The sequence below is a fragment of the Antechinus flavipes genome, chromosome 4 (genome assembly GCF_016432865.1).
Source record: "Antechinus flavipes isolate AdamAnt ecotype Samford, QLD, Australia chromosome 4, AdamAnt_v2, whole genome shotgun sequence".
Classification (NCBI taxonomy): domain Eukaryota; kingdom Metazoa; phylum Chordata; class Mammalia; order Dasyuromorphia; family Dasyuridae; genus Antechinus; species Antechinus flavipes.
The window spans coordinates 270591963-270603106 of NC_067401.1; the positions used below are offsets into that span (position 1 = coordinate 270591963).

Sequence of the window (11144 nt, forward strand, 5' to 3'; positions counted from 1 at the left end):
TATTGGAACTGATCTGGTTTATCTCATTGTTGAAGAGGGCCATGTCTATCAGAAGTGATCATCATATAGTATTGTTGTTGAAGTATGTAATGATCTCCTGGTCCTGCTCATTTCACTCAACATCAGTTCATGTAAGTCTCTCCAGGCCTTTCTGAAATCATGCTGCTGGTCAGGAAATTGAATTCTTTATTGCATTGTGGTGAAATTAGAATTTTTCCAAAGATTGAACTCATTAGTTAAGGTTTTTTTTTTTAATTAATATATTGTAGTAATAAAAACATTGTAACGAAAAACAAGTCCGAAAGACTTTGAAAGGGCAGTAGATTCAAGGTGCAGAATAAGACATTTTTGTACATGTCTAAATGCCTAGATTTATTTTGCTTACCTATCACTATTTTTTTAAAATAAGAATTGCTTTCTTTTTTTTTTTTATTGAAGAGAAGGGAAGCTAGCAATAATGTTGCACCACTCTCTCACCCTAAAAAGAAGGAAAAAAACAAAAGTGGGTCATTGAAGATTTAAAAAAAATTACACAGAGGAATATATATGGCTCAGGCATGATGGTGAATGCCTGTAATCCTAGTTACAGCTGGGTAGATAGGTGACATAGTGAATAGAGCACCTGCACTAAGAATCAGGAAGACCTTAATTCAAATTTGCCCTCAGGGACTTACTAGTACCCTGTGCTTGTTTCCTCAACTGTAAAATAGGGGTAATAATAGCACCTACCTTGCTGGCTTCTTTTGAGGATCAAATAAGATAAATTTGTAAAGTGCTTGGCATATAGTTATTGTTAGTCCCTTTATTCTCACATTCTCTCTCTCTCTCTCTCTCTCTCTCTCTCTCTCTCTCTCTCTCTCTGTCTCTCTCTCTCTCTCTGTCTCTCTGTCTCTCTCTCTCTGTCTCTCTTTGTCTCTCTCTCTCTCTCTCTCTCTCTCTCTCTCTCTCACTCTCTCTCTCTCTTTATTTTTGCTGAGGCAATTAGGGGTGGCTTGCCCAGGATCACACACTGATCCTGGAAGTGTGAAGTTTCTGAAGGCAGATTTGAACTCAGGTCCTCCTGACTTCAGGGCTGGTGCTCTATCCACTGCACCACCTAGCTGCCCCTGTCCATTTATTTTCAAAAAGGACCAATCACATGGTGATGTCTTGACTTGTTGTAAATCGGATTTAAGTGAGATAGAGTTACACAAAATCCTCAACCCTCACTCTTTGCCCCAGAATCTTCAAAATCCAGTGGAAAGACAAAAGTCAGGGCAACTGACCATGACCCAGCTCACAGAGGGATCTTGCTGTCCTTAATGTCTGATGGAGCTCTAAGGTCCATAGCACCTGCTTCAACATGTTGATGGGTCATTAACGCTTGCTTCCTGGAGGAGAGAGTGAGGCTGAAGAGTTTGTGTAGCTCTGCCCCATTTAAATCCAGTTCACACACAAGTCAAGATATCACCCAAGTAATATCATTGGTTATCTTCAAGAACAAAGGATGAATAACAACTATAAGTGACCAGAGGCTAAACTGAGTCACCAACAACAAACATTACAGGCTTTTGTTTTGGAGAAGCCCACCTTGCCCTTGGAATTTAGCCTACAAGAAAGGAGAGAAACAGTCAAGATTATGACAAGATATTCTCATTGTGTTATAACAAGGTATAACAGAAATAGGACATCTCAACAAGAAGTACAGGAAAATATGGAAGCCATACACACTGTTTATGTTCTTTTAGGGGAGATATCGTTCTTCTTTCTGCAAGATGATATCATGGTCCTCTTTAAGAACAAAGGACAAACAACAACAACAACAATTTCTGGCAGAGATAGTGGGAATCCAACAGCGTCCCTTTCTCATTTTTAAAAAATCCCCTATCTGTAACATTCCAGTCTCCCCTGGCAACATATTCTCTTTGTTAATGGACAGAATGAAGGTTTAATTCTTCCCCTCATTTCTGCTCTCTTTTCTAGTGAGTAAAACAGTCCAGAAAGTTTTCTTGCCAGACTACCATCTTGTTTCTTTTTCCCTGCATGATTTGAAGTTGGTAGACTACACAACTCTTATTGAGTAAGTCATTCCCTATAAGATTCTAAAAGAGTCATCATGTTCTTATCTAATTTCATTCTATGTGCTTTAGTGCTAACTTAATGTTGTTAAAAGTTACATTCTTGATTTATATAAGTAAACTTTAATATATTTGAATATTTGTGAAATATCTCTGAAAGTCCAAGTGCTTATAAGTTCTCAAATACCTGGCTCTGAAGGAAAGTTACATCTGTTCTATTGAGATTCAGTCAACTATCAGACACTTAATTAAAAGACCTTAAAAGTTATTTAAGGAAAAGAAGAGTCAATTCAGCTTTCAAATCCCCTCTTATACAAATCCATTAATATAGATTTCTGTAATTATTTTCAAAGGGGGAGAATTCTGGAGTGGAAGAAACAGAATCATTCTAAACTTTCTACAAAGGAATTTCAATACTACCTACATGAGAAAGAAGTAGTACAGTGGGGAAGTTAAAAAAAGTCCTGGATTGAGTCAGAGTACTTGTGTTTGAATTCTATCTACTTTTGCTGTTTACTACCTGTAATCTTAAGTCAAGTAATCTCTCTGATTCTCAGTTTCCTCTTCTGTCATCACCAAGGCTCTTATATTTCTATACATTTACATCCCTCTCACTTTAGTCAACCAGGTTTATCTGCCATTCATGAAAAACCACGAGTATTTCTATCCTTTCATCAAGCTATTACTCTGAACTGCTAGTCTTCTCTTTGATTACTTTAACTTTAACTTTTCTTCAAAAACCCAAATTTGGTCCTAATAATGCCATAAGGATTTATTCAGTTTTCGTGATTGGTGCCCAAGTGCTTAGATTATCATTTTCTCCTCTGAACTCTTGCAGGATTTATAGCATTCATCAAACATTTCCTTTTAGCATTTCTGTCTTCCAGTTCTATTTAACTTTTTTATGAATATGTCCTGTCTTCTCACTAGCATAGATTATGTCTTATACTTTTTTGTATTCTAGCATCCAGTTCAACACCTTCCACATAAAAGGGTCTGGAATGTTGTTGGAAATGGCAAAGAATAATACCTTCCTAAATATTCATTATCTCCTCTTTTATTTATTTTAACATAAAATTCTAATTTAGATATGCTTCTAGAAGTACAAAAATCATTTAATGGAGTTAAGGAAGTCTATGTGAAAGTCATATTTAATATCTGCTAGCTAGTATAAAATTGTTTTGTATTATTTTTGGTCATTTGAATTTTACTGTATTAATGATTTCCTATTAAAATGTTGTCATAATAATAATAGTTATTGCTACATTGTCTTATATTTCTGTATCATTTTCCAGTCTTCAAAGCATTTTCATATACATTATCTCCTTTGGTCCTTACCACCATCCTGTTGATCTGTCAAGGTCAGGTACTGTTATTCTAGTGTGATAGATTGAGTTGTAGAAATTCAGAATGTTGAAAAGCATTACTTAAGGTCGTGCAACTGGTCCTAGAACAAATTTTTTGATTCTTAGCTTAGTGCGCTTTTACAGTGTCTTGTCATGCAAGTTTTATTTTAAATAAATTGTTTTAGGATAACAAATCATGAGCTAGAATACCTTCCTTACATAAAATATATGACCTTGAACTTTCACAGACATAGTTTAGCTCCAAGTTTTAAGCATATAATTTCTTTTTCCCAATAGGGTGATAAAAAGCAGCAATATCCATCAAACTCTTTTTTCCTTTATTAATCAGCTAATTAATCAATTTAATGGGAAAGAAGGAGTTGAGAAATATATTCCTCTCAGAAACTGCTCCAGAGAGGACCCAACAAGAGACATTCATTCATATCTCTCTCTCTCTCTCTCTCTCTTTTTTTTTTTTGGCTGAGGAATTGGGATTAAGTGACTTGCCCAGGATCACACAGCATATCTCATTCTTTCATAAAAACTTCGCACAAAATTTCCTGAGATTTTTATATCTGGCAAAGACAGAAAAGATGGGAAGATTAAGAACTATCTGAATGAAATTCTCTCCTATTTTGATCTTGGGAGATTAACTATAATTGCCATAACTAGTTGGTAAGGTGTTTTGAGATTTTGGAATAAAATTGTTTTATTTATGTAGCTGATAAAGAAAATAATGAGCAATTGAGTGGTGCATATGAATGCATGAATAAGCAATTATGCTTTCAATTTTCAACAGGTGATATTTAATAGCAACAGTATGATTAGTTCCTCAAACTCAAGGAAGCAGCAACACCTGTACAAGTCTGGAAGACAAGGAGCTTCTGTGAGTATGAAGCTTCATTTTGGGCACAATTAAACTAATTACACTACCAGATCAACTGGAAGTAATGCACTTGTATGTGAAAGTCATGTAAAGCATTTAATATCACTGTTTCTCTGCATATCTAATTACTAAGGGACTGAGAAGAATTCAAAATTATTTTAGCTATATTTTCATGATTTGCATTGAGGAAATGGAGAGAACACGGTGTTTCCCTTAGTGTGCAGAAAAATTTATGTTTTAACTCTTTAATAAGGATATAAAAATGTAAATTTAGGTGATAACAGAGGTAGGAATAAGAAAAAAATATCTGAAATGGCTTTTGGCTGCAACTAAACTCCCTGTAGAATTCAAAGGATTTATTGTGAATATAAAGATCTAATAAGGCCTTTCTTTGTAACTGAGTCTCTCTCATCTCAACCACTTAATTCCAAAGACTATTATATTTAACAAAGAACTAATAGACTAGCCAGATGAATTAATTGCTCAATGCACACCCTCATATAAATGAAAAAAGCTTCACTTACTCTTTCTTTCATATTTTCTTTGACCTTTCCTCTCTTCTCCCCTTTTCTCTCTCTCCTCTCCCTTCCTTTCCCCTCTTCCTCCCCCCTTTCATGCTCCTGATTCAACCCTCTATACCACCCTTCTCTTTCTTTCTCCTTTCCTTTTTTGTTCCTCTTTTCCTCCTTCCACCTTCCTTCCTTCTTTCCTCTCTGCTTCCTTTGTTCCTTTCCTTTTTTCTTCCTTCCTATATTATTTCCTTTCTTCCTTCTTCCTTTTCTTCCTTTTTTCTTTGCTTCATTCTTTCATTCATTAACTTATTCTTTCTTTCCATCCATACATCTTTTTTCCTTTATTTATCTCTCTTGTTCTGATATTGCTTTTCATAAATATAGATTGACTTTTACACATACATCATACTCCCTCTCAACAGTTAACTGATTAATGTGTATTTCTATGTGAATACATTGCATTTATATTCATAAGTATGCTCACTTGTATTTTAACATGCTGAAAAGTCACTTAGTGCCCAATTTGTCCCACATATTTAATACCAAAACAACTAAAAGAGCTTTTTAAAAAGAAGCTAGTAAAAATAAATCTGAATTAGAGAAGGGATAAGACATGGAATGAAAAGAGCACTGAATCACACAGTCTCAGAATTGTCTGGGTCTTCAAATTCATCTATTCCAAATAAGCACATGGAAAGAACTCCTATTTAAAAATTTCACAAAGTGATGTTTTTATCATATATTTTTCACGTAATCAAAGGCTGAGATTGATCACTTGACGTACCCAGGATTACACAGCTAAAAATTATTTAAGGCAAGATTCAAACTCAGGTCTTTATTACTCAAAAGCCAATTTAAGTGCCTAGAAAAAAAGTGCAGATAAGACAATTAGCAACTTGTTCTAGATATTTTGTGTCTTTTAATGCAGTCCAACATAAAGATTCATGGCCATTATGATTGTTAGATTACAGTGTTGACACCTGAGAATCTTCTAAATCACTAACCCCAGGTCTTTTTTTCCCTTTTATACAGTTATGTGGGCTATTTAAAAAGTTTAGAAAAATAAATACATGACTATTTGAACTAAGATGTCTAAAGTGGAATGAAAAGCAATGCAAGAGTACAAAAAAAACTGTAATTATAGAGTTATCAAGATTTGACAAATGACTGAATAATGAAGGGAAGAGATAAAGAAAATGCCTAACCTAAGTGATAACAAGAATGCAAATCAATATAAATTGAGGAATTAGGGAGGATCAGATTTTGAGGTACAGAGGATGAGTTTACTTGGGGATATGTTGAGTTTGAATTTTTTCTGAGATATCAGATAAAAATGCTCATCAGGTAGTGAGAAGTACAGAACAGGAGTTCTGAGAAGAGGTATATGGTACAGAGAGTGCTTCGAGAGTCATTGGCATAGAGCTAATATTTCAAGTTATAAAATTAGAGAAGATCTAATTCCTAGGGAAAGAGTATGGAGAAATAAGTGGAAAGTGTCCAGATCAGGACTTGGAAATGTCTTTTCTCACTCTGAAAACAAACACTAAATAGTGATAGCAGTGAACACTCTAATTTAAATGTTACCAGTCCAAAAAATTAAGACTCCTCAAAGCTTTAGCCTATTTATCACTTAAAGTCTTCCCTCTTGTTTACTGGTAATAAGATTAATATTAAAAAAAAAAAAAAAAACAACCCAATAATCAGCAGGACACATTGACAGTAATGGAGTCGTGATCCAGGAGATCAGAGGAATGACAAAACTGTGTGGATCAGGTTGAGGTACCAGATGATTAAGCAAGTTACTAATACATACATACATACATATATGTAAATGCTTAATTCTGGGCATTCATTTCATTTGCAAACACCCTTGTATCACTCAGCATTTACTATTGCCAGTCTCTCCTAATTCTCAAGGTTTCAGAGCAATCTCTGGTCATTGTCTTTTGTAGTGTAAAAACCAATTTTACCAAGGTTACCTCTTTCTGAGGTCTTCAGAGATCTCTGGCTACTGTTTCATAGGAAAAGTAGTTTAAATACCAGTAGAGCGCTCAAGAACAGCCATGTGCAAGCTCAAAGTCTTTTATTCACGTGTCTACATCCTGCCCTGGCTTCCTGTTGACTCCCAGATGAACACAGGTTAAAGAGAGCGACTTCCCCCTCTTTAGAGTTTAAATAGGGTCTATAAGGTCACAATCAGAGAAGGAGATACTTCCCATTAAGGAAGCAATCTCAATGTGGCCAGAGTTCCTGCTCACCAGGCGGTCCCTATATGCTCACAACAAATCACTTCAGGGGATCTCAATCATTACAGCTTGTTTACTTCCTGGTGCACTGAAGGAGACCCAATCCTTACATACACACACACACATGTGTCTGTGTGTAATATATATTAGGATTTTTATTAGGTTGATAGGGAAAGTCATTGCCCCCCCTTCCCAACCTATAGGAACTTGAACTAGACAACCATATATAGGATTATTCTAACATGTGCCTCTTTTATTTAAGATAAATTATAATAGAATGTCTCTTTGTCTCTATCTCTGTCTCTCTTTCAATTGTTCATTTCTATAGTATTGATGTTATATTGTAAATTGTTCTTCTCTTTCTACTTAATTTACTTTGTATCAGTTCATATAAGTCTTTCCATATATCTTTGAAAAAAATCTATTTTGTCATTTCTTATAGCTCAATAGTATTCCATCACACTCATATAACATAACTTAATTAGATATTTCTTAATTTATGGGCAATTCCTTAGTTTCTAGTTTTTACTATCACCAAAAGAATCTGTACACATAAGAGCTATCTTTTTTATTTTGAACTGCTTTGGGTAAAGCTCTAGAAATAGAGGAACTGTCAAAAAACTTTTTTATGTATAATTCTAATTTGTTTTCCCAGAATGGTTGCACTCATTCACAGCCCTTACTATGCATTCAAGTGACTGTTTTCTCATAAGATCTCCAAAATTCATCATTTTTCTATTTTTGAGGTGGAATTACAACAACTTGCATTTCTGTAATTAGTACTTAGTCGGACCATTTTTTTATATGGTAGAAAATGAAGTTTTTCCTCTTCTTTTAGAACTGTCTATTGACATCATTGGACCATTTATTAATTGAAGACTGAATTTTTATCTTATAATTTGAATCTATTCCTTGTATTTTGGAAATGAGACTTTTAAAAAATAGCTTTTTATTTTTCAAAACACGTGCAAAGATAATTTTCCACATTCACCCTTACAAAATTTTGTGTTCCAAATTTTTCTTCCTCCCTCCTCATATCTGCCCTTCCCAAGACAGCAAGTAATCCATAGGTTAAACATGTGCAATTCTTCTAAACATATTTCCGCATTTATCATGCACAAGAAAAATCAGATCAAAAGGGAAAAGATGAGAAAGAAAAACAAACAAGTAAACAACAACAAAAAGGTGAAAATACTATGCTGTGATTCACATTCAGTCTCCATAGTCATCTCTCTGAATATGAATGGCTCTCTCCATCATAAGACCATTGGAATTGCCTTGAATCACCTCATTGTTGAGGAAATGAGTTTTTTACCCAAGAAACTTGCTACAAGATTTTTTCCAGTTAATTACTTTTATTTTAATGTTATCTTATTATATTTGTGCAAAAATAATAGGATTATGTATAATCAAACTTTTTCATTTTATCTTGTTATTCTTTTTATTTTGAAGACTTTAATAAGCTGATAGAGAATGAAATAAGAAAAATGAAGAGACCAAGTTATAAAAGAACAATATGTTTTGTAAAAAAAAAATTAAAAGCTATTACAACTATGACCAATATGAAGAATATTCATAATTTCAGGAGACTGCTGAAAAATGCTATCCATCACAAAGAGGTGATGCATTTATCATGCAGAATTTTATATGTGTATATGTGTATATATATATCATACATTGAGGAAGTTTATTTTGCTTGACTATACATATTTGTTTAAAATAATTCTTTTTCTAGTTTTTCTCAAAGGGAGGGAGAATAGAAAAAATAGATTTTTGCTCACTAAAAAAAAAAAAAAAAAAAGAAGTGAGGATTTCCTACAAGATGTGAAATTTTGCATGAAATTTTAGGGGAGGGTTTTTTTTTTAATTAGTTTTTCTTAACAGTTCAATTTTGTTACAAAATACTTTTTAAGAAGTAAGAATGATCTGGGATAGCTAAATGGTTCAGTGGATGGAACATTGGTTCTGAAATTAGGGAGACAGAGTTCAAATCCAACCTCATACCTTTAATACTTCCTAGTGATGAGGTCTAGATTTGGAGTACCTAAATGAAAATAGGGTTTAGTTGAGGTCTAGTGGCAGGTTTGGGGTACAGGGAGTCAAATGGAGCTCCCCTGCAACCCCCCTAGATTCAGCACAAGGATACGGCATTATATGAGGTCTAGTAGAGGTGTGAGTCCCCAATAAAAGCATTTATCTGCCCAAAAAGTTAGATTGATAAAAGAGGTTTATTATGGGGTTTGGAAGCAAGGTTAAAGCATAGTTAAGGAAATAGGCGAAGGTAGAGATAAGAAGGGCACCAGACAGAGGGTCCAGTGGACAGAAAGTCCTGATATGGCTAGCATATTTGGGACCTCTGCGATGAAGGAGTCCCAGCATGTCCCTTTTATAATGGGAGATTTAGCTAGAAGGGCTTTTGGGTGTAGCCCCGAGTTGGCTCAGATCCAGCTGACAGGCCCAGATCTTCTATTAGAATACAAAGGGACCAGGATTTGTGAGTTAAAGGGCAATTACATTAACTGGGGGGGATGGTGGCGGGGGAGGGTTGGGAATCACAAAGAAAGGAATCTTTCCCACATCACTAGCTGTGTGACCCTACTGTAATTCTATATAATGTTCTCATGGTTCTGCTCTTTTCACTTTGCATCAGTTCATGTAAGTTCTTCCAGGTTTTTATGAAAACATTTTGTTCATCATGTGACCCTGGGCAATTTATTCCCAATTGCCTTGAAAAAAAAGAAGTAAGGAAGACTTATAAATGTTTTTAATGTATAAATAAAATATCAATAAAACTTCAAAAGATATAAGAACTCAAAGACATATTTCTAGGAACATAATATCATCAAAAATAGTCATGTAAATTAGCTTAAAAGTTGCTTTTCACAACTTGGCATTAGTGTAAAAGCTAGTGCTGTTTTTATTTGTATGATGCTTAATTATTCCCTCTTTAAAATATGATCATCATCAACATAAATTTATAACTACATTTACATGGAAGTTTACAGTTTTCAAAAAACTTGCACATATAAATTTCATTTAATCCTCATGAGAAATCAGTGATGTAAGCAAGATTAGATACTATTATTCTTACATGATAGATGTAGAAACAGAGTCTGCTAGATCAAAAGGAATAGTTGATGTTTTTTGACACTTTCTTAACATAATTCCAAATTATGATTGAAATGACTTAGCAGAGCTTATGTAGCTACTATGAGAGCTATCCTAGAACACAAATCTTCTGAGTGTTAATCTAATGTATACTTTCCATCTCTTGTCATAGAAGTTTTTTGTTTTGTTTTTTGTTCTGTTTTTTTTACAAAGATTGTTCCATAGCCACAAACCTAATAATTCTTATTTGGCAAAGAAGATCTCCTGCCATACAAAAAAAAATCCTGACCTTGAATTTTTTAATTTTTTAAATTTAATATTTTAGTTGTCCAAGTTATATGTAATAACATTTTTAATGTATATTTAAACTTTTTTTTGAACTCCAAATTCTCCCTCTTCTTCCTTTCACTATCCATCCTCATTGAGAAGAAAAGCAATTTGACATAGGTTATGCATGTGCAGTCATACAAAATATTTCTGTTACAACATTAGCCATGTTGTAAAAGAAAACAGAAAAAAACCCTCAAGAAAAATAAAGAAAAAATATTCGGTATTTTATTTTTCCCCAGTTACATGTAAAAACAATTTTCAGCACTCATTTTAAAAACACTGAGTCTCAGATTTTGCCTCTTCCTCCCATCCTCATATCTCCTCATTGAAAAAGCAAACAATTCTATATAGGTTATATGTGGGTATTCAGACTTAATCAGTGTTTTCTCTGGAAATGTAGAGAATTTTCATCATAAATCCTTCAGAATTGTCTTGGATCAATGAATTGATGAGAGTAGCTAAATCACTCACAATTGATAATTATATAATATTGCTGTAACTGTATATAATGTTCTCATGATTCTGCTCATTTCACTTTGCATCAGTTCATGTAAGTTCTTCCAGGTTTTTATGAAAACATTTTGTTCATCATTTCTTATAGCACAATAGTATTCTATCCACAATTATATGCAACAATTTGTTTAGCCATTCCTTAGTTG

At 33.8% G+C, this 11144-nt stretch overlaps 1 long non-coding RNA gene across 1 annotated transcript; it reads left to right on the plus strand.

Moving 5' to 3' along the window:
* Window positions 1–1959: 1959 nt before the first annotated feature.
* Window positions 1960–8568, plus strand: LOC127559472 (uncharacterized). The gene is made up of 3 exons (XR_007953138.1): window positions 1960–2059; window positions 4203–4289; window positions 8500–8568. It is a non-coding gene; the product is annotated as an uncharacterized LOC127559472 (long non-coding RNA).
* The last annotated feature ends 2576 nt before the right edge of the window (window positions 8569–11144 follow it).